At 50.4% G+C, this 23843-nt stretch overlaps 1 non-coding gene across 1 annotated transcript; it reads left to right on the top strand.

Moving 5' to 3' along the window:
* The first annotated feature begins 23521 nt into the window (after positions 1-23521).
* On the top strand, positions 23522-23625 carry LOC140430643 (U6 spliceosomal RNA). The gene has a single exon (XR_011949484.1). It is a non-coding gene; the product is annotated as a U6 spliceosomal RNA (small nuclear RNA).
* The last annotated feature ends 218 nt before the right edge of the window (positions 23626-23843 follow it).

Here is a 23843-nt window from a genome sequence, read left to right as displayed (position 1 = left end):
GGAAGAATCTTCGGATTCTGGGTCTCCCTGAAGGGGTGGAGGGGGCCGATGCCGGGGCATATGTGAGCACGATGCTCCATTCGCTGATGGGTGCGGAGGCCTCTCTGAGTCCCCTGGAGCTAGATGGGGCTCATCGGGTCCTGGCGAGGAGATCCAAGGCCAACGAGCCGCCAAGGTAGTGGTGAGGTTTCATCGTTTCGTGGACAGAGAGTGTGTCCTGAGATGGGCCAAGAAAGAGCGGAGCAGCAGGTGGGAGAATGCGGTGATCCGAATCTATCAGGACTGGAGTACGGAGGTGGCAAAGAAGAGAGCTGGTTTTAATCGGGCCAAGGCAGTGCTGCATAGGAAGGGGGTGAGATTTGGAATGCTGCATCCTGCGCGATTGTGGGTCACATTTCAGGATCGACACCACTACTTTGAAACGGCTGAAGAGGCTTGGACCTTTATCCAAATTGAAAAGTTGGACTCAAACTGAGGGTCTGTGATTGTGGGGGGGGATGTCGGTTGTATACAGGGTTTTAACTATGCGTAAGGAATGTTCCACGGGTTGGGCGATGGATGGGGATGAGGGAAGAGATCTGATGGGGAGACTGTGAGGGAATGTGGGCGCCGGTGCTGTAGGGAGGGGAGGCCCGGGAATGGGGGAATTGGGATAAGGCCGCAACAGGAGCTGCGCCAGAGGGGACAGGGCTGGCTCAGGAAAGTACGGGCTTTTTCCAGCGTTAGGGAAGGATGGAGGGGGGGGGGGATGGAGGAGCGCACACCGACTGCTGGGGAGGAGGAGGAGGGAGGATTTCCACACGGGGGGGGGTCAACGGGAAGGCGGGGGAAGCCAGGGTCAGCAGGTGTCAGCTGACTTACGGGAGTGTTATGGGGGGAGCAAAAGAGCTAGATATGGATCTAGCGGGGGGAGGAGGAAGGGGGGTGGGAGAGAGGGGGGGAAATAGGGTTGCTGCTGCATTGGCCGAGGGGGAACTGAAAACAGAAGAGGTGGTCGGGGTGGGAGTCCCCCGTCTGGGGGACTGGAGGGAGCGGGAGGCGCAGGCACGGGACAGGCCTAGAAAAAGAGATGGCTAGTCGGCAGGGGTGGGGGGTGGGAAGCCCCCCAATCCGGCTGATAACGTGGAATGTGAGGGGCCTGAATAGGCCGGTTAAGAGGGCCCAAGTGTTCGCGCACTTAAAGGGACTGAAGGCAGACGTGGTCATGCTTCAGGAGACACATTTGAAGGTGGCAGACCAGGTCAGGTTAAGAAAGGGATGGGTAGGTCAGGTATTCCATTCGGGGCTGGATGCGAAGAATAGAAGGGTGGCAATACTGGTGGGGAAGCGGGTGTCGTTTGAGGCCAAGAATATAGTAGTGGACAATGGAGGTCGATACGTGATGGTGAGCGGTACGCTGCAGGGGGCGTGAGTGGTATTGGTAAACGTATACACCCCGAACTGGGACGATGCTGGATTTATGAAGCGTATGTTGGGGCGCATTCTGGACCTGGAGGTAGGAAGCTTGATAATGGAGGGGGATTTTAACATGGTGTTGGACCCAGCATTAGATCGTTCCAGATCTAGGACGGGGAAGAGGCCGGCTGCGGCCAAGGTGCTTAGGGGGTTTATGGACCAGATGGGGGGAGTGGATCCGTGGAGATTTGCTAGGCCCCTGGCCAGGGAACGTTCTTTTTTTTCCCACGTACACAAAGCCTACTCCCGGTTAGATTTTTTTGTTCTGAGCAGGGCGCTGATCCCGAAGGTGGAGGGAACGGAGTATTCGGCCATAGCCATCTCAGACCACGCCCCGCACTGGGTGGAACTGGAGTTGGGAGAGGAGAGGGACCAACGCCCGCTGTGGCGTTTGGATGTGGGATTACTGGCAGATGAGGAGGTGTGCGGGAGGGTATGGGGGTGCATTGAAAGGTATTTGGAGGCCAATGACAATGGGGAGGTGCAGGTGGGGGTAGTATGGGAGGCGCTGAAGGTGGTGGTCAGGGGAGAGTTAATCTCCATCAGGGCTCACAGGGAGAAGAGAGAGGGCAGGGAAAGGGAGAGGTTAGTTGGGGAGATCTTAAGGGTGGACAGGAGATATGCAGAGGCCCCTGAAGAGGGACTACTTAGGGAGAGGCGAAGTCTCCAGACGGAATTCGACCTGTTGACCACAGGGAAGGCAGAGGCACAGTGGAGGAAAGCACAGGGGGCGACGTATGAGTATGGGGAGAAGGCGAGACGGATGCTGGCACATCAGCTTCATAAGAGGATGGCAGCAAGGGAGATAGGTGGAGTCAAGGATGGCAGAGGAACTATGGTGTGGAGTGCGGTGAAAGTAAATGAGGCATTTAAGGCCTTTTATGAGGAGCTGTACAGATCTCAGCCCCAGCGGGGGAAGAGGGGATTCGACGATTTTTGGATCAACTGAGGTTCCCGAGGGTGGAGGAGCAGGAGGTGGCTGGTTTGGGGGCACCAATTGGGTTGGAGGAGCTGATTAAAGGACTGGGGAGCATGCAGGAGGGGAAGGCCCCGGGACCAGATGGCTTCCCGGTTGAGTTTTACAGGACGTATGCGGACCTGTTAACCCCGTTGCTGGTGAGGACTTTCAATGAGGCAAGGGAGGGGGGGACCCTGCCCCCGACAATGTCTGGGGGGCGATGATTTCTTTGATCCTGAAGCGGGACAAGGACCCACTGCAATGTGGGTCGTATAGGCCGATTTCGCTCCTTAATGTGGACGCTAAGTTGCTGGCAAAAGTGCTGGTTACGAGGATTGAGGACTGTGTCCCGGGGGTGATTCACGAGGACCAGACGGGATTTGTAAAGGGCAGGCAGCTAAACACCAATGTGCGGAGGCTCCTAAACGTGATTATGATGCCATCGGTGGTGGGAGAGGCGGAGATAGTGGCAGCTATGGACACGGAGAAGGCCTTTGACCGAGTGGAGTGGGAGTATCTCTGGGAAGTGTTGCGGAGGTTTGGGCTTGGGAAGGGGTTTATCAGTTGGGTTTGGCTCCTATATAGGGCCCCGGTGGCGAGTGTGGTTACGAATCGGCGGAGGTCGGAGTATTTTCGGCTGTATTGAGGGACGAGGCAGGGGTGCCCCCTGTCCCCCCTGTTGTTTGCATTAGCAATTGAGCCTTTGGCCATGGCATTAAGGGAGTCCAGGAAATGGAGGGGAGTGGTCCGAGGGGGAGAGGAACATCGGGTGTCGCTGTATGCGGACGACCTGTTGCTGTATGTGGCAGATCCAGTGGAGGGGATGGTGGAGGTCATGCAGATCCTAAGGGAGTTTGGGGACTTCTCGGGCTATAAGCTCAATGTAGGGAAAAGTGAGCTCTTTGTGGTGCATCCAGGGGACCAGGGAAGAGGGATAGATGACCTACCGTTGAGCAGGGCGGAAAGGAGCTTTCGGTACTTGGAGATCCAGGTAGCTAGGAGTTGGGGGGCCCTGCACAAACTTAATTTGACGCGGCTGGTGGAGCAGATGGTGGAGGGCTTCAAACGATGGGATATGTTGCCACCCTCGCTAGCGGGCAGGTTACAGTCGATTAAAATGATGGTCCTCCCGAGGTTTCTTTTTGTGTTCCAGTGCCTTCCTATTATGATCACCAAGGCCTTTTTTAATAGGGTAGGCAGGAGCATCATGGGTTTTGTGTGGGCAAACAAGACCCCGAGGGTAAGGAGGGAGTTTCTGGAGCGTAGTAGGGACAGAGGAGGGCTGGCGTTGCCGAATCTGGGTGGCTACTATTGGGCAGCCAACGTGGCGATGATCCGTAAGTGGGTGATGGAGGGCGAGGGGGCGGCATGGAAGATGTTGGCGATGGCGTCCTGCAAAGGAACGAGCCTGAGGGCGCTGGTGACGGCATCGCTGCCGCTCTCGCCAACAAGGTACACCACGAGTCCGGTGGTGGCTGCAACGCTAAAGATCTGGGGGCAGTGGAGACGACACAGGGGTGCGATGGGAGCCTCGGTGGGATCAGAGATAACCATCGGTTTGTCCCAGGAAGGATGGACGGGGGGTTTCAGAGCTGGCATCGGGCAGCGATCAGGAGGATGGGGGACCTGTTTATAGATGGGACGTTTGCGAGCCTAGGGGCGCTGGAGGAGAAGTTTGGGATACCCCTGGGAAATGCGTTCAGGTACATGCAGGTGAGGGCGTTTGTGAGGCGGCAGGTGAGGGAATTCCCGTTGCTCCCGGCACAGGGGATTCAGGACAGGGTGATTTCGGGTGTATGGGTCGGAGAGGGCAAGGTTTCGGCGATATATCAGAAGCTTTGGTAGAGGAGCTGAAGGGCAAATGGGAGGAGGAAATTGAAGAGGGTCTGTGGGCTGATGCCCTAAGTAGGGTTAATTCCTCTTCCTCGTATGCCAGGCTTAGCCTGATACAGTTTAAGGTTATTCATAGAGCGTATATCATAGAAATCATAGAAATTACAGTGCAGAAGGAGGTCATTCGGCCCATCGAGTCTGCACCGGCTCTTGGAAAGAGCACCCTACCAAGGTCCACACCTCCATCCTATTCCCATAAGTAGCCCCACCCAACACTAAGGGAAATTTTGGACACTAAGGGCAATTTAGCATGGCCAATCCACCTACCCTGCACATCTTTGGACTGTGGGAGGAAACCGGAGTACCCGTGACCCAAGCCGGGAATCGAACCTGGGACCCTGGAGCTGTGAAGCAATTGTGCTATCCACAATGCTACCGTGCTGCCCTTTTATAATAGTCACTTATTGTCACAAGTAGGCTTCAATGAAGTTACTGTGAAAACCCCCAATTCCGGCGCCTGTTCGGGGAGGCTGGACCGGGAATTGAACCCGCGCTGCTGGTCTTGTTCTGCATTACAAGCCAGCTGTCTTAGCCCACTGTGCTAAACCAACCCCTTATATGACAGGGGCGAGGCTGAGTAGGTTCTTTGGGGTGGAGGACAGATGTGGGAGGTGCTCAGGAAGCCCGGTGAATCACGCCCATATGTTCTGGTCGTGCCCGGCACTGGATGGGTTCTGGAGGGGTGTCGCGAGGACTATGTCTAAGGTGGTGAAAGTCCAGGTCAAGCCAAGTTGGGGGCTGGCACTATTTGGGGTGACGGACGAGCCGGGAGTGCAGGAAGCGAAAGAGGCCCGTATCCTGGCCTTTGCGTCCCTGGTAGCCCGGCGGAGGATCTTGCTATTATGGAAAGACGCAAAGCCCCCCAGTGTGGAAGCCTGGATAAATGACATGGCAGGGTTCATCAAGCTGGAGAGGATAAAGTTTGCCTTGAGAGGGTCTGCGCAGGGTTTCTTCAGGCGGTGGCAACCGTTCCTAGACTATCTCGTGGAGCGTAAGATGGAGGTCAGTCAGCAGCAGCAGCAACCCAGGGAGGGAGGGGGGGGGGTCTCTTTCGGGTGTGGGGTATATGGGTGGGCGGGGAAGGGCGTTTTCCTAGGGGCACTTGAAAAAGGAAAAACATAAACATATGGGAAAGTCAATATGTGCAGGAGGAACCCATTGTACAAGTTCTGTATTATGTTGGATTGATATGTTTATGCTTTATTCTGTTACTTCTCTTTTCTTTTTTGTTATGGGGAGGTTTAAATGGTTGAAAATTTTTGTTGAAAATTTTTGAATAAACATAATTTTTTTTAAAAAGGAAGTGGACAGAGCGCATCGAGCTCTTGCAAGGAAACCGCAAATGAGCGAATGAACCGCCGAGGGCAATGGTGGTGCAAATGCACCGGTTCCTGGACAAAGAACAGATTTTGCAGTGGGCCAAGCAGGTGGAGCTGCATGTGGGAGAACTGTGAGTTGCGCATCTACCAGAACCTGGGCACATGTTGGGGCATGTTTGAACAGAAAACCACAAGCATTCAAGCAGTTCTGATCAATACGCATAATTCGGAAGTGTGTATATGCATGCGTAACTAACAGGGCAATAAGGTAAAACTGATAGATTTTTTGTTGCGACAAAACTGTCGGGAGTTTGTACTTCGGAAAGTAGCGAAAGCCGTACCCGTATTTACAGCACCGCCTTAATACCCCTGTCAAAATTTGAAGAGCAGCATTTGGATAGGAAAGATGGCAATGCAGGCAATGCAACGCCTCATGAGTCCCGAGGAATTTGCGGTTGCAGCGACCAGCAGCAGTAGAGTGGCACAATGTCCCATTTGGGAGGAAGAGATCAGGAAGTACCTCAAAGGGAAAGGATGGCCCCTTTGGAGCGAATTCTGTGACAACGCGGAATCAGGGAGTATAGGACATACTTGGTGGGAGACCCTGAGCGAGATCCACAAAAGAGCTTAGGGAAAGCTCGCAAGCCGATGGCAATCGTGTCCAGCTTGGCACAGTTGCGAGGCACAGAGTAGGTCGTTAGGACGCTCCGGAAAGAAGTACAAGGCATACATCGAATGAGTAAGGTCGATGTAAGCGTTGTAGAAAAAGAGAACTTAGAATTAAGGAGGAAGTTGGCAGCAAAAAACGGAGAGGTGGAGGATGCCAAATGGGCACACCAGTCTTGTCTGGCGCACTTAAGCAGCTTCCAGTCCCAATATGAAAAGGACATGCAACGTGCAGTCCTGGTACGTGAAGAAACAGAGAAGCAGGTAGAAGCATTGCAGAGGCAGTGTAGTGACCTAAAGGAGCGTTAAGCGCACTCCATGCTGCCACCACGGAACAAAGACTAAGCTCACTAGACCACGCAAAGTGCCGGAAGCAGATTGCAGAGCTGCAATCTCTGCTTTCAGTTCAAAAAGGATTCCAGGAAACCTTTGGAGCAAAATTAGATAAGGAAGACGGCCCTGATTGGGAAGAGTTAAACGAGACAGCGCAGAGATATGTTCAGGGAACTAATGCACAGGGAAAGCCACAGAAGAGGAAAGCGCCCCAACCCCCCACAGAGCAGATAGTTCAGGCTCCAATGAACCCAGTAACCACCCACCGCACAGCCACATCAGACGACACAGAATTTTTGTATACCACCCCCTTAACAGTGACCCAATTATGGGACGCGTGCGAGAAAATCACACCGTTCCTCCCCACCTCAGACCCCCGCCATTTCTTTGCCAGAGTAAAGCAGCAGGCAACCATGTACGGCCTGGATGAGCGAGAGCATGTAAAGCTCACAGTTTTGGGTCTAGACCCTTCGGTCATAGCAGCCCTTCCCGACCCACAGAATGTCGGAGGAGGCACCCTCGCAGAAATGCATACCGCGATCCTGGATGCGATCGGGTATAACCAGGGTGACCCCGTAGATGGCCTCAACAAATGCAGGCAAAAGAAAACCGAGCACCCCACAGCGTTCGCTGGACGCCTGTGGATCCACTTTGCAGCAGTCTTTGGAGACTTAGACCGCGCCCATTTGTCCCCAGATGACATGGCCAAGTTGACCCGCACCCTTATCTCCCATGCCACAGAAACAGGATAGAAAGCTTGCGCCAATTATGATCCCTCAGAGGAGGCTCATAACGAGAAGTGGGTAGTAAAAAGATTGTCCCGCACCTGGGAGCAATCTGTACAAAGCAAACCCGCAGTTAAAAATCCCGAGGAAAAGCAGGCCGACGCAGATATACAGGCAGTTATAACACACCAGAACCCCGCATGGGTGAATGAAGGAAAGAACAGCCCCCACCCAAGTCACAGGAGTGTTACAACTATGGACAGTTAGGACACTTTGCAAGGGAATGCAATGCCCCACAAAAGCCACAGAGAGCCCAGCAGACGGGCACTCTGAGTAAGAAGAAGACAGAGCCCTTTCATAGTGTTAGCGCTCGTTCAGATCAGACGGACCTGACCGGAACGGACTGACGGTGTTCGGGCTCTCCCAGTTGGATCTGCGACACCCTTTGGGATAGGTCCGGACGACCGGTAGTTGCAGCGTAAATTCGGGGACAGCCCATCGAATTTCTATGGGACACAGGAGGGTCCCGCACCACAATAAATTCCTCCACCATGTTTCAAAAGGACACGTGGCCCACTACAGCCACCACCACCCTCAGCGGCTTCACAGGCCACTCACAGCAGAGACACATCACAGCCCCTGTACCCATTCAAATCGGCAACATCACCACCAAGCACCCCGTGGTTTTAGTCGGTCTGCCCCACACAGCAGAACACATTCTGGGAATCGACTTCATGAATTCCCACAATCTTTCATTTGATCCAGTCAACCAGTGTGTCTGGAAAATGGCAAAGTCTGCAAGAGCCCCCGCAACGCTCAACATAGGAGAATACGTGAACAAAATCAGCGCAGTCGGCGAATTTTGGTTCAACCCGACCACGCTTAGCACGGACAAGCAGGTTAGGGCAGTTCTGCAAAATAACAGGACAGCATTCGCGACCCACAAACACGACTGTTCGTGACTGGTTCCGTACAGATCACAGGACCTGACCCTAGACCCCCAAAACAGTATGGATTTCCCCAAGAGGCAGAGAGAGAAATCGCAAAGGTAATAGACAGCTTATGAGAGCAGGGCGTGCTTAGATCAGTAGCCTCCACTAATAATGCCCTGATTTGGCCAGTGAGAAAGCCCGATGGATCATGGCGACTGACCATTGATTACCGGGAACTCAACAAAATCACCCCCGCAGCAGCCCCCACAGTAGCCACAAGTCCCGAGACCATGCTCAAGCAGGGACTCAATTCCCGATACTTTACGGTTTTGGACATCAGTAATGGATTCTGGTCCATTCCATTGGCAAAGGCGTGCCAGTACAAATTTGCCTTCACCTTTAAAAATCAACGGTACACGTGGACATGCCTGCCACAAGGATTCCACAACTCCCCCTCCATTTTCCACCGACAGCTGGCAAATGGTTTAGCCAAATTCTCTCGCCCCGAATGTCTGGTCCAGTACGTAGACGAACTACTACTGCAGACAGACACCAAGGAAGAGCACATCGAGCTTCTGTCCGAACTTCTGGAACTCCTACAAGCAATTGGTTGTAAAGTTAACCCCAAAAAGGCCCAGATTTTGGAAGACAAGGTGATATATTTGGGAACAATTATCACGCACGGTAAACGCGAGATCGAGCATAAAAGGATTGACTCGATTGCTAAATTGCCACTTCCCCAGAACATTTCAGTCCTCCGGTCGTTTGTAGGACTGGTTGGCTACTGCCGAAACCACATTGACGGTTTTGCCAGCAAGGCAGCGCCCCCCTCAGACCTCCTAAAGAAATGAGCCCCCTGGGAATGGCTTCCGCAGCATATGGATGCTGTGGGCTCTTTAAAACAGGCACTCATAGCAGCCCCCGCACTACAAGTTCCAGACCCGCTTTCCCCTTACAAGATAGAGGTAGCGACCACAGACCGCACCCTTTCGTCCGTGCTCCTCCAGGAACGGCACGAACAGTTAAGGCCCGTAGCTTACGCCTCCAGAATTTTAGATGCTGTGAAGCAGGGATTTTCAGCCTGTGAGACGCACCTGCTCGCAGTATTTTGGGCAGTTCAGTATTTTTCGTACATTACCGGACTGAACCCCATCACAATCCTCACAGAACACACCCCCACCCAACTTTTACTGGACAGACGACTCAAGGACGGTACAGTCAGTCAGATAAGAGCAGCCAGATGGACCCTTCTTTTGCAGGGACGGGACATCACTGTTAAAAGGACAAAGACCCACACTTTTTTTAGCCGACAACCTACAGTACCCCGGAACCCCCTATGAATGTGAAATTATCTCTCCACACCACAACACAGGCCCCTTTATTGCGAAAACACCCCCCCGAAAGATAGGTAGTTCACCCCAGAGCCCCAAGCACACAGACACGTGCGAACCCATAAAGATATATGTGGATGGATCTTCCACAATATTGGATGGGAAGCGCATAACAGGTTGCGGTATTTATGTCGAGGACGCGCAGGGACGCGTCCTAGAAGAAATAGCAATGAAACTTCCAGGACACTTAGGCGCGCAGGCAGCAGAACTTGCGACCATCGCATATATAGTGGAACACCCAGATTCCTTCCCCGGCCCAGCAGACATATATTCAGACAGCCTCTATGTCTGCAACAGCCTTACGGAATTCCTGCCCCTGTGGAAAGCAAGAGGATTTGTTTCCGCAGACGGAAAACCCCTCCCCTCAGCTCCATCACATTTTAGAGAGAGCACAGAACAGGACTTTTGGGATAGTCAAAGTTCGAAGTCACCATCGTTCCGCCACCCCTGGAAATGTAAAAGCCGACGCACTGGCTAAAGCAGGTTCCAGGCATGGATATTTTTGGACACCCCCCGAAAGCGCACCAATGAATGCAGTTCAGGTCTCACAGACTAAGATCAAGGGTCTAGTGCAGGCCCAGAAGCAGGACAGCAATCTCAGGGAGATTGTAAAAGGAAACTATCCAGCACCCTACGAGAGTTTTAAAAATGCTCTGACCACACATGTCGGTCTGGTGTTAAAAGACACCCTTTATGTGGTTCCTGAACAGGACAGGAATCAACTGACTTGTTTGTTCCATGACGGTCATGGACATCAGGGAATCAATCCCACTACAGCTCACCTCAGGCAGCTTTGTTGGTGGCCGAATTTAAAGGATGATGTAAATCACTACATTGAGAATTGTCTTATCTGTGCCCAGAATAATCCAGACAGATATGCCAAAAAGGCTGAGCTTAGTCACACCCGACCCGTTAATGGCCCCTGGACTAACCTCCAGATTGATTTTATAGGACCATTGCCCCCTTGCAGGAATGGTTATAAATATGTACGGGCAGCACGGTAGCATTGTGGATAGCACAATTGCTTCACAGCTCCAGGGTCCCAGGTTCGATTCCGGCTCGGGTCACTGTCTGTGCGGAGTCTGCACATCCTCCCTGTGTGTGCGTGGGTTTCCTCCGGGTGCTCCGGTTTCCTCCCACAGTCCAAAGATGTGCATGTTAGGTGGATTGGCCATGATAAATTGCCCTTAGTGTCCAAAATTGCCCTTAGTGTTGGGTGGGGTTACTGGGTTATGGGGATAGGGTGGCGGTGTTAAACTTGGGTAGGGTGCTCTTTCCAAGAGCTGGTGCAGACTCGATGGGTCGAATGGCCTCCTTCTGCACTGTAAATTCTATGTACTTGTGGTGATAGACACGTTTACAAAATGGGTGGAAGCATTCCCATCCAGGACAAACACTGCAAAGACCACAGCCAAAATTTTGACCCACCACATCTTTACAGGATGAGGACTCCCCCGCAGCATTGAATCCGACCAAGGTTCCCATTTTACGGGACGTGTCATGAAGAAAGTCCTCACGATATTTGGCATTACCCGAAAATTCCACATTGCATACCACCCACAGTCGAGTGGTATCGTGGAGCGCATGAATTGGACCCTAAAATCCACCCTCAGAAAAATGGTCCAGCAAAACAACACCACTTGGGACTCAGTCCTCCCTTTTGCGCTGATGTTTTTTGCGCAATACAGTTTCAACTTCCACAGGTTACACCCCACACACTCTCATGACCAGACGCCCCATGAAAGGCACAGAATTTTTATTAGGTTTAGACTTGACCAGCCCCGAAGTGACGGCCCTCACACACGAGAACGCAGTCAAACAATTAGTGGATAATGTTAAAACTGCTCAGCTAGCAGCCGCAGTGAAATTGGGAACAAGAAAGAAACAGAGCAAGGCTTGTTTCGATAAGACAGTGCATGCGACTGAGTTCAGTGTAGGACAGCAAGTCATGCTCTCCGTATACAACCCCAGCACATTCCTGTCACCAAAGTACTCGGGTCCGTACTCCATTGCAGACAAAGTAAGCCTTTCCATCTACAAGATGAAGTATCCTAACGGAAAGACTGCGTGGTTCCATATCAACCAGCTGAAGGCATATGGAACACAGTCTAACCTCGCACACCACGTCATGCTCAACGCAGCACACCACACCCCGCCCACAGCCAACGTAACCCTACCCTCCCCCAACACGTCCAGCCCAGCCACGGACTCAACCTCGACTCCACCCCCGAAATCGACACTCCACCCTGGAACGCCCACAGACTGCAGCAGCAGAGACAGCGACTGTGACTCAGACGACAGCCACAGCACGCCTCCCTACTATCCCCATGCAACAGGACCCACACCCAGCGAATCTGACCACGATTCGAGTGATCCCTTCACGATCACTTTCCTAAACAAACCCCACCACCGACCACCGACCCACAATGACGACCCCGATTCCGTCCCCACACATCTAGACACCACCTATTGGCACAGAGATAATTCGTACAGATTCGTCCGGAATGACGAGAGCGATCCAAAATCATACCAAGCAGCCCTATCAGCCCTGATACATTCAAGAGTTTGGCATCCGGGAGAACATGACGACCTTGAGTCTGACTCCCAAAACGAGAACCCCTTTGCGACCCTGTTCGCAACCGATAACTGAGGTGTCCAGATGATGTTTTAAAAGGAACCGCTTGGGAGAAACGGTGTCCTTTCCGATGGAACCTGCAGCATGTTTGATGTTGTTTGTAGTGTTTTGTTACATGTTGTATGTCAGACCGGAATTTTTTTTTCCACAGCCCCACGCCCTTTCAGCAGAAACCTCTGAGGACTTGCCCACAGAGACTTGTTAAGGTCCCAGATGCCAGTTCAGCGGAACTCGTCTGTCGACAGATACCACACGCCCGTTCATAACTGCCCTTCTGGTTCGAAGGTAGAACCACTACGGCAGCCCCCACGATGACTACACTTCTTGCCCGTTCTTGTCGGTTGCTCAGGCAGTGGAGAAACGGCTTGGGACCCGCCCTGCCTGGGAACCCCCCCTCTGGTCAGCTATGCTCGGGTAGGGGAAACACAGCATTGGTCGCCGTACTACCCGGGGATTCCATCCAACTCTTACCCGTCGCGGCCCATACGCACCTCATTTTGGAAAGTTTTAGTTCAAAAAGTTTTGTTTTGTTTCAGGTAACCCTCAGGTCGCCAACCATATGCTATTTACATCCTGAAACATTTGGATGGTAAACCGCACAGTCTGCGAGACGGCTCGCACTGGTTCATTATTTGAAAGTGTGTCTTGTCCTAACATTTGGTTTTTGAAAAAAAAAATGAGGGAGTCACACATAGTGACCAATTATAAAGGGAGTGATTGGAACTAAAGGACAGACAGGCCATCATATGAGATGTTAAACCAAGATAGTAACAGATACTATGCTTGTTCACACAGAACTCCAGAAGCTCCAGGACCGGAGAAGAGAAGAGAAGAGAAGAGATGTGAAAGAAGAACCACGAGGACACCCTCCAGATTGTTCATCGTTATAATGGACATTTGGTTGCGTGCGAACGCGAACCCCATGACCTCAACCCCCCCCAGCCGTTAATAATTCACTTCCCTACAGTACCCAGAGCCCAGTCACCAGCGACACCACACCATCTTGGTGTGCCAGGTTTATAACTTGGTACTCCCTGTCCTACTTGATAGAATCCCTATTGGTATTGGCGATACTCTGCTGCATCGTGCAGACTATGCGTCTACGGAAATGGAGAAGGAGAGCCTACCGCGCTCGCACCCCGGTATATAGGATCAGATCCCCTATTTTTGGATACGACCAGACCCCCGACCCCCGCGATCTATAATAAAGAGCATTAGTTTGCATTTTAGTTGTAAATAAAGAAATGTTCATGAGCAATTGTACGATCCTGAGCTTGACTGCCAAGTCAGGAAAAATGTGTATAAACTGCTATGATTTTGTTTGTATGGTTGAGGAAGTTAGAGTGATGAAATGTTTAAGGGAGTGTAGTGTATTAAGGATAGTTAGAAGTTCCCATTTTCTTGTTTTGTAATGCATGTCCCTGTTTGACATAGCGCCCCTTCGAATTGTCAGTTTAAACATTTTTTGCATAGTTATGGTCAGAGTAGAGGCCATGAAAGAAGTGCTCACCGGGTCAGGGAATGGAAAGCAACGTAGTTATGTGATCCTTCACGCTTCGCATTAGGATCACAAGGAGGGAGTGTAGCCACCTAAATTGGCCAACTCCCGATTTAAAATGGCGAACGGCAAAGGCTGATGGGAAAGTCAGCCAACACAGACAGAAACCAGCAGGTGCAGGTTTGCTGTGTATTTAACTCTGCAAAAGCCCAAACAGCATTGATACCAGCGACCATCAGCATAACAATGTAGCAGCCATCTACATACTGATGAACAATCCCCGGGAACAATGGCAACATTTGGGACACTCAAAACTAAGCCAGACTCCCTGGCGCCAGCAGGAGCCAACACAAAAGAGGTTAACAAACACCTCAAGCCCACCCATCGATCAGGGAACCGCTCCAGTATTGGAGAAATCAAACCAAGCGATTGGAACAAAGTCCAATCACCTAGATCCAGGTACAGGTTCTGCCGCGAAAGGCGGGAAGCCCCTGGGGACTATAAGAGTTAAGCCCCAAGTTCAAATCGCTCTCTTCATCTCTTCGTCCTGCCCAGGTCAACCAGCAACGCGAACCAACCTTGACCGTGACCGGTGCAGTGACCACCGAAAGAAGTAAGTCTTAATTCAACGCTCGCTACGAGATAGGCGCTCCTAGCTACCAATCCGTACCAACTTCGAATCCCGCAGACTCAGAACCCGAACGAAAGGCCATTTGTTCCCCTGACCTGGTGGGCCAGTCCGAAGTTAAGTATATGCCTGTTAGTTGTCGAAGTAGCTTAGACGTAGAATTTGTGCATGAGTAGCGATTACTGTGTATAATAAATGTGCTTTGATTTGAATCTTACTAATCGGTGTATTGAGTTATTGAACATTACTTGGACTTGAACCTCGTGGCGGTATCATAAAGATACCTGGCGACTCAAGAGCAAAGGTAATAAAACAGAGCAATTGAACCAACCGGAAAGTTAGCAACATTACCCCAGCCTCCCAACCGCCGGTTTGATAGTTTACCAAACACATTGTCCTATTAGGTTGTCCTAGCTCAGTGGTGTTAGTGAGAAACAAAATAGGGGGTCTGTGGGAAAAGTCATAATTTGGTTGAAACCACCCCTTAAACTCACTCATGTCATATCCAGCTGATTCCCAATGTTCTCTGTTATTGTCTCCACTCGAGATTGGTTCTATGGTCTTGATTTCCTCAGATCTGCTCGGCCCTAGCCATCATTCGGCCATTTCTGACATACTGAAGGTGATAGGCCTTACGGGGATGCTTCCTTGTGAGTGGACTGCGATATGAGTGTGGTTAGCACAATTGCTTCACAGCTCCAGGGTCCCAGGTTCGATTCCGGCTTGGGTCACTGTCTGTGCGGAGTCTGCACATCCTCCCCGTGTGTGCGTGGGTTTCCTCCGGGTGCTCCGGTTTCCTCCCACAGTCCAAAGATGTGCGGTTAGGTGAATTGGCCATGATAAATTGCCCTTAGTGTCCAAAAATTGCCCTTAGTGTTGGGTGGGGTTACTGGGTTATGGGGATAGGGTGGCGGTGTTGACCTTGGGTAGGGTGCTCTTTCCAAGAGCCGGTGCAGACCCGATGGGCCGAATGGCCTCCTTCTGCACTGTAAATTCTATGATTCTATGAGTACAAATCCAACATTTGGATTGATTTATTCTACGGGCATAGGAATGCGACATATATATTAATGTATTAGCATACAGTCCACACGTCACATAATAAGTACATAGTATCAAAATACACAAAAGCATTAACGTCTTCATCCCCCAGGTCGATGTATTCTCAATTTTATCCATTATCAAGAATTTAAACAACATCAATGTTAGTTTCTGCTCTTATTCACAGATGCATCTGATGGAACATTTTACTTAGCCCAGAGTCTGACTGTTTGTCACAACTATGTTCTGATTGAGGGTGCACAGTTTCCTCCGTCCTGACCAACCGGCCTTGGACACGTGCCCATTCTTGGGATACTTTTGAACGTCAGTAGCCTTGTGGATAGCACAATTGCTTCACAGCTCCAGGGTCCCAGGTTCGATTCCGGCTTGTGTCACTGTCTGTGCGGAGTCTGCACATCCTCCCCGTGTGTGCGTGGGATTCCTCCGGGTGCTCCGGTTTCCTCCCACAGTCCAAAGATGTGCAGGTTAGGTGGATTGGCCATGATAAATTGCCCTTAGTGTCCAAAATTGCCCTTAGTGTTGGGTGGGGTTACTGGGTTATGGGATAGGGTGGAGGTGTTGACCTTGGGTAGGGTGTTCTTTCCAAGAGCCGGTGCAGACTCGATGGGCCGAATGGCCTCCTTCTGCACTGTAAATTCTATGATAATCTAGTCTCGCCACCCTTGTCCGTTGTTTCCGGGTCAATTTAGCCCTTTGATTTGGTGGGATCTGATTAGAGCTTGGTGCTGAGACTATTGGGGCATGGGTTGATTAGGCTGTGGCACCACCAGTATTGCAGGCCCTGGCTGTGGGGTCAGTGCACCACACCATAGATGGTGTAGGTGATTGTTCTGTCTACCGAATTCCTTCATTTGATTCACGTGGTATCATCCCATTTTCCCAGGGGCCACCAGTATTTTATACACTGATGGGCTTAATTTATCCACAATGCAGTATGGTCCATGATACCTTGGCGACAAAAATGCCTCTGGCTGATACACTTGTATCATAATTTGTTGGTCCACATCGTATTCGATGGGTTTTACTTTCCCATCAAAGTAAGCCTTGCTCTGTATCTTTCTTTGCCCAATTTTAACTGCAGCCGTCAGGTTGGCTTCTTGTACATTCTTTATCAATTGTTGTACGGTCTTTTCATGACTAATTGCTTCTAACTCGGGCTCGGATAGGTCAAAACCTAACAAGGCTTCAGATCCCCTCATGGGTCTCCCGATCAAGACATGTTGAACTGTTGAACTGGATACTGTGTTCCATACTAACAGAACAAACGGGAGTATCACATTCCAAGTGGTGTTATTTTGTTGGACTGTTTTCCGAATCATAGTTTTTAGTGTGCGATTCATTCGTTCTACGATACCACTGGACTGTGGATGATATGCAATGTGGAACTTCTGATTGATCCCTAATAAGGTCATGATGTTCTGCATGACCTGGGCTGTTAAGTGCGTGCCTTGATCCGATTCAATGCTGCGAGGCAAACCCCACCTGGTGAATACTTGTTGCACCAATATGTTGGCTGTGACTTTTGCAGTATTAGTTCTGGTGGGGAAAGCTTCTACCCATTTGCTAAAGATGTCTATTATCACTAGAATATACTTATACCCAACTATTTAGATAGTTCGAGACTTTGCCAGAAAGGAGATACAGAGCTTCCCAGTAGAGCCGGCTTCCACATTGCTGGAGGAGGTGCTGACGGCAGGGGGACTGGAGAAGGGGGTAGTATCGGCAGTTTACGGAGCTATTTTAGAGGAGGAGAAGGCGCCGCTAGAAGGGATCAAAGCAAAGTGGGAGGAAGAGTTGGGAGAGGGTATGGAGGAGGGGTTCTGGTGTGAGGTGCTCCGGAAAGTGAACGCCTCCACCTCGTGTGCGTGGTTGGGGCTGGTACAGCTGAAGGTGGTGTATAGAGCACACCTTACAGGGGCAAGGATGAGCTGGCTCTTTGAGGGGGTAGAAGATGTGTGTGAACGTTACGGGGGGGGGCAGGGCTGGGGGGGGGGGGGGTGCGAAAGCTGAGGATTACTGGAAGAAGGTGTTTAGGGTAATCTCTAAAGTGGTGTACGTGAAACTGGACCCGGGCCCTCGGGAGGCCATATTCGGGGTGTCGGACCAGCCGGGGTTGGAAACGGGCGCAGAGGCAGATGTTGTAGCCTTCGCCTCGTTGATTGCCCGAAGGCGGATCCTGTTAGGGTGGAGGTCAACCTCACCACCCTGTGCCGTGGCGTGGCAGGGGGACCTACTGGAATTCTTGACGCTTGAAAAGGTCAAATTTGAACTGGGGAAGGATGGAGGGGTTCTACAATTCATGGGTGTTATTTATTATACACTTTCGAGAATTGGATCACATCAAACATTGGGGGCTGGGAGGGTTGGGGAGGGGGGGACTGTCTGTGTTAATGGCGACTATGGGTGATTCCTGATTCCTTTTTGTCATTTGTCTATGTTAACATGTGGGTTAATGGCTGGGGTTTGGTGGGAGGGTGGGATTGTTGTTATTGATATGGGGATTGACATTACATTCATCACTGATTATTGTTTATTGTTGGGTGTAAATTTGGGGAAAAATATGAAAAAGGAGAATACAAAATATTTTTTTTAAAAGAATATACTTACACCCTCCTTTGCAAGGTGGCAAGGGTCCTACGTAATCAATTTGCAAATTTGTCCATGGGCCTTCTACTGGCTGAGTGTGCCGTAGTTCCCCTTTCTTTGCATAGTGGTCTGGATTGTTTTGTGCACTCTCTATACAATTCTCAATGTAATGCTTCACCGCTTTTGCATAATGTGGCCACCAGCATAAATTCCCAATTCTATCTGTGGTGGTGTCAATGCCCTGGTGCCCATGCCTGTCGTGGCATTGGTATATAACTTGGTTTCGGCCTTGTATTGGTATAATATAGAACATAGAACATAGAATCATAGAATTTACAGTGCAGAAGGAGGCCATTTGGCCCATCGAGTCCGCACCGGCTCTTGGAAAGAGCACCTTACCCAAGGTCAACACCTCCACCCTATCTCCATAACCCAGTAACCCCACCCAACACTAAGGGTAATTTTGGACACTCAGGGCAATTTAGAATAGCCAATCCATCTAACCTGCACATCTTTGGACTGTGGGAGGAAACCGGAGCACCAAGAGGAAACCCACACACACACGGGGAGAACATGCAGACTCCATACAGACAGTGACCCAAGCTGGGAATCGAACCTGGGACCCAATTGTGAAGCAATTGTGCTAACCACTATGCTACCGTGCTGCCCTACATAGAACAGTACAGCACAGAACAGGCCCTTCAGCCCTCGATGTTGTGCCGAGCTTTGTCCGAAACCAAAATCAAGCTATCCCACTCCGTCATTCTGGTGTGCTCCATGTGCCTATCCAATAACCGCTTGAAAGTTCCTAAAGTGTCCGACTCACTATCACAGCAGGCCTTCTTTCAGAATTAAATGGTTCTTTATTTCTGATTTATCCTTCCAATATTTATAGGTGTCAGAAATGATTCCTTTATGTAGATCCCTTAACTCGGGGTCCTTGTTCTGGGCTTCCACAAAATCTTCTAATTTACCTGGCCGGTTCTTACGGCGTCTTAAAATAACAAAAAGGGGGCGGGGGGCCAGTTTGAATGGAGAGCTCTTGTAAATTGTGTCCAAACCACATACCTTTGTTTATTGTACTGTGTATAAAACGAATAACTTCAATAAAAACATTTTTTTTTTAAACTTCCTTAGCTAGCCACAGAGGATGAATCCTTCTAGGAGGATCTTCCTTACTCAATGGAATATATTTTTGTTGAGGGTTATGAAATATCTGCCATTGCAACTCCACCATTTTACCTTTTAATCTATTTTGCAAGTCCACTGTAGATAAATCTGTCTTTATACCCTTGTCATTTTATTTATTTAAGTTTAAGACACTATTTATGGACCCACATTTCGTACTCTCAAACTGATGATATGCTATGATCACTCTTGCTTAAGGAATGCTTTGCTATGAGGTCCTTAATTAATCCTGTCTCATTACTCATTATTAGGTTCAAAATAGCCTTGTAGGTTCCAGAACAGATTGTTCTTAGAAACTGTGCTGAAAACATTCTCGGAACTCATTCTCCAGGCTACCTTTGGAAATTTGATTTGTCCAATCAATCAGAAGATGAGTCAGCCACAATTATTGCAGTATCTTTCTCGCTTGCCAAATTATTTATTGATGTATACTTTGATCTACTGTGTATCAGAAAATTTACAGTGCAAAAGGAGGCCACTTGGCCCATCGAGTCTGCATCGGCCCTTGGAAATAGCACCCCACTTAAGCCCACACCCTGTAACCCCACCTAACCTTTTTGGACACTAAGGACAATTTAACATGGCCAATCTAACCTGCACATCTTTGGACTGTGGGAGGAAACCGGAACACCCGGAGGAAACCCACGCACACACGGGGAGGATGTGCAGACTCCGCACAGACAGTGACCCAAGCCAGGAATCGAACCTGGGACCCTGGAGCTGTGAAGCAACTGTGCTATCCACTGTGTTACCGTGCTGCCCGTGTAGCTCGTGTTAGGGGACCTATAAACTACTCCCACCAGTGACTTTCTTTGCTATGTCTTGGCCGGAATTCTCCATTTGGGAGACTATGGGCTGGATTCTCCAATTTTGCGGCGAAGTGGCAACGTTGGCGTGTGAACTGTGGCGTTTTACGACAAAAAACATGGCGCGACAGCTGCACCGATTCAGCTACTTTAAATGGACTAGCACCATTGGCACATGGAACATAATCATTTCCATGGAAATGGTGCCGGATTCGCCAGGTCTGTGATTGGCGCACATGAGGCTCACATGCCGTAGCCGCACTTAAACGATTCACCTCCCCACACACACCATCCCAGCCAACAAGATGGCTAGAAGGAGAGCAGCGCCACGGTGTTCAGGGACGCTGAGCTGGACACCCTCATGGATGTGGTGGAGGAGAGAAGGATGACCCTATACCTCAGCCCAGGAGGAAGGGCGCCAGCGCCGCCGTTCATCGGGTCTGGCCGCAGGTGGCAGAGGTTGTTAGCGCCATAGGCAATGTTGCCTGGTCTGGCATGCAGTGCCGGAAGAAACTTCACAGCCTCCTCAGGGCGGCCAGGGTGATTCGGCTGCTCCGTGCCCCTGGAACTAACCCGGCCCATCCCACACACCCGTAACCCTCCCCCTCCCCCCCAGGGGATGGCCGAACCCCCACCTTGACCCTCATGCCAGCACCCATACCAGCCGCGATGGCTGGGTCCCTGGCCACTGAGGCCACCATCCACCCAATCCCAAGGCTGCATGCGTCGGATAGCCTAACGGTGTCGTTGCATGTGTTTCCCCCCCCAGGAGAAGACTGGTGGGGGATCTGTAGCCATCTGGGATGGCCACTTCCAGAATACAAAATGGATGCTCACAAAGAATGTAGGGAAATGTGGACAATGCTAGACAACAAGCAGGCACAGTGCCTGAATGTATATTTGGGAAGCAGTTACCAGACAGAATCGTAACTCTGGGTCGATTAGCATATTGATGGCCCATCTCCGAGGAACAAAGGACTAACACTCAGGTAGTTGAAACTGTTACAGACATCCCGGCGCCAGAAAGACACAAACAAAGCAAGGCCAACGGCCACCTAGGACACGCCCAGCCATCAGGGCGCCCACCCCTTTATTGGTTAAGATCGATAACAATGATCGAGAAGCGGCCCAATTAATTGGGACCAAGTTTAAGGCCCGCCTAAAAGCGCGCGAAGCCCCTCCAAGTATAAGAAGGAACCCCCACGAGAGATTCGCTCTCTTGGATTTGGCTCTTAGGCGGAGAGACCCATCCACCAGCATCACCAGAAGCAAGTAAGTTCAAGGTCAACGCTCGCTACCAGACAGACGACTTTAGCTGTTCTCCTGTATCTCTTCGAACCCAACAGCCTCAGATCCGACAACGGCCATTGTTCCTCTGACTAAGTGGGCACCCGAAGTTAAGTATAGGCGTTAGCATTAGAGACAGTTTAGTTTGTAGTACTGTTGTGCATGAGTAGATCTTACTGTGTGTGTAAATAAATAGTATTGACTTTGAACTAACTAACTGGTGTATTGGCTCTTTGATCGGTATTCGGGTTGAACCTTGTGGCGGTATCGAGAGATACCTGCCGACTCTGAAAGTAGAAACGTAAACATAATTAGGCTTAAGGAAGGCGACCATATTGACCGCCATATTTATAAACAGAGCAACAGACCACCAGACCTGTGGCCCCTCACCATGCCCAAGCAGAGGACACTGGACATGGTCTGCGGCCCAAGGAAGGGGAGGTCACCAAGGTGGAGTTCGGTGGCAGGCGAGGAAATGAGACCCCTTTTAGTTGCGGATCCCCATGATAGGTGTTTGGACACCTTCCTCACCCCGCTCATCCCACTCAATTCAACTACTGTGTAGAACCAGGGGCTGAGGTGGGTGGTCAGTGGGTGCGCAGCAAGATGGCCACCGTAATGGCGGTCGGTGCCTGGGCTCCAGTCTTGTGGGGGTGCACCTGAGCTGCTCGGCCTATCCTCGCCCTCACCTCCCCCGGCCCTGGCAGGGGGCCCCCAAACCCAGGCAGCATGACCGGTATCCAGGCCGGCGGCCAGCAGTCACTCCACTCTGTGTCCTACCTCTTCACTCTCTCGCTCAGCAGCCACAACACCATTTTCACGATTTTTGAAACCACAAGTGAACCATGCCATCGGGAACTCAGCCCATCGGAGGTGGTGAATCTCGGAGGAACTGGAGAATAGGTTGTCAGGCCCCAATGATATGCCTCTGTACTTCACCACTGCATGGCGAGCGTCACATTTACACCATTTTTGGGGTGCCGGAGAAGCCCAATTTGGCGTCAAACTGACACCTGCCGCGATTTTGGCATTGGAGGCTATTCTCTGCCCAATCACGTTTCGCGATTTCAGCATCGGCAAGCGGAGAATCCCACCCTACGTTTTCCCACCAGAGATGAATCGCAGCTGATTTGCACTTGGTCTGGAAGCGCAAATCTGGAAGCTATTCACAATTCCTTGCCATGCAAATTTATGCATGGCAGGGATTGCACTGTCATGAATCCCGCTATAAGGCTGCCATTTCAAGTGGACTGCCCCAATAGAGAGGTCCAGCGGCTGAGGCCCCGCAATGCAATTTCCCCCTCCCACCCAGTGCCAATCCCATTTTTTTGCACGACATCTGATTCTCCACCACATCGGGAATTCTGCTACCCACGGAGGGCAGTGGAAAATCCAGCCCCTTATCTTTAGCGAAACTGATACCACATCTTGATTTTCTGAACTAAGATCATGGCTCACTATTGCAGTGATTCCATCCTTTATTAACAGAGCTACCCGACCACACTTTCTTTTGATTTGAATTAGATTTGTCAGGGTACCAAGGTACAGTGAAAAGTATTATTCTGCATACAGAAAAACATAAGACATACGATAAATACATGATGTAAATACATAGACAGAGACATCGGTTGAGGCATACGGAATATAGTGCTACAGCTGTGGAGAGGTTGTGTAGAAAGATCATTTCAGTCCATAAGAGGGCCATTCAGGAGTCTGGTAACAGCGGGGAAGAAGCTGTTTTTGAATCTGTTTGTGCACGTTCTCAAACTTTTGTATCTTCTGTCCAATGGAAGAGATTGGAAGAGAGAATAACCCAGATGGGAGGGGTCTTTGATTATGCTGCCTGCTTTCCCAAAGCAGCGGGAGGTGTAGACAGCTTCAATGGATAGGAGGCAGGATGGACTGGGCTATGTTCATGACTCTGTAGTTTCTTGCGGCCTTGGGCCAAGCAGTGATGAAGACAGATGGGATGCTTTCTATGGTGCATCTATAAAAATTGGTAAGAGTCATTGTGGACATGCCGAATTTCCTTAATTTCCTGAGGAAGTATAGGCGCTGTTGTGCTTTCTTGGTTGTAGCATCAACGAGGGTGGACCGGGACAGATTGTTGGTGATGTTTACACCTAGGAATTTAAAGCTCCTCAGTTTTGCTGACCTTGGTGCTTGCTTCGGCTGTACATATACTAAAATTGGAACAATACAGCGAAGATTAGCATGGCCCCAAAATTTTGCTGACATTGACGGAGAGATTACCTTTCTTCCTTTCCTTCTGAAATGTCAAATACCCTTGAATATTCAGGCCCTTGCCATGGCTACATTGAACCACATCTCTGTAACGATTATTATATCATACTCAGTTATTTTTATCTGTGTATTTTATCTATTCGTCCATTTTGCAACAAATGCTGTGAGCATTCAGGTAAAGAGGGATTCACCGCATGTTTTTCGGCGGTGGAGGCAGCTCGCCAGCGGGATCTACTG

This window comes from Scyliorhinus torazame, chromosome 1 (assembly GCF_047496885.1).
Source record: "Scyliorhinus torazame isolate Kashiwa2021f chromosome 1, sScyTor2.1, whole genome shotgun sequence".
NCBI lineage: Eukaryota > Metazoa > Chordata > Chondrichthyes > Carcharhiniformes > Scyliorhinidae > Scyliorhinus > Scyliorhinus torazame.
This window is presented reverse-complemented; position numbering and strand designations above follow the sequence as displayed.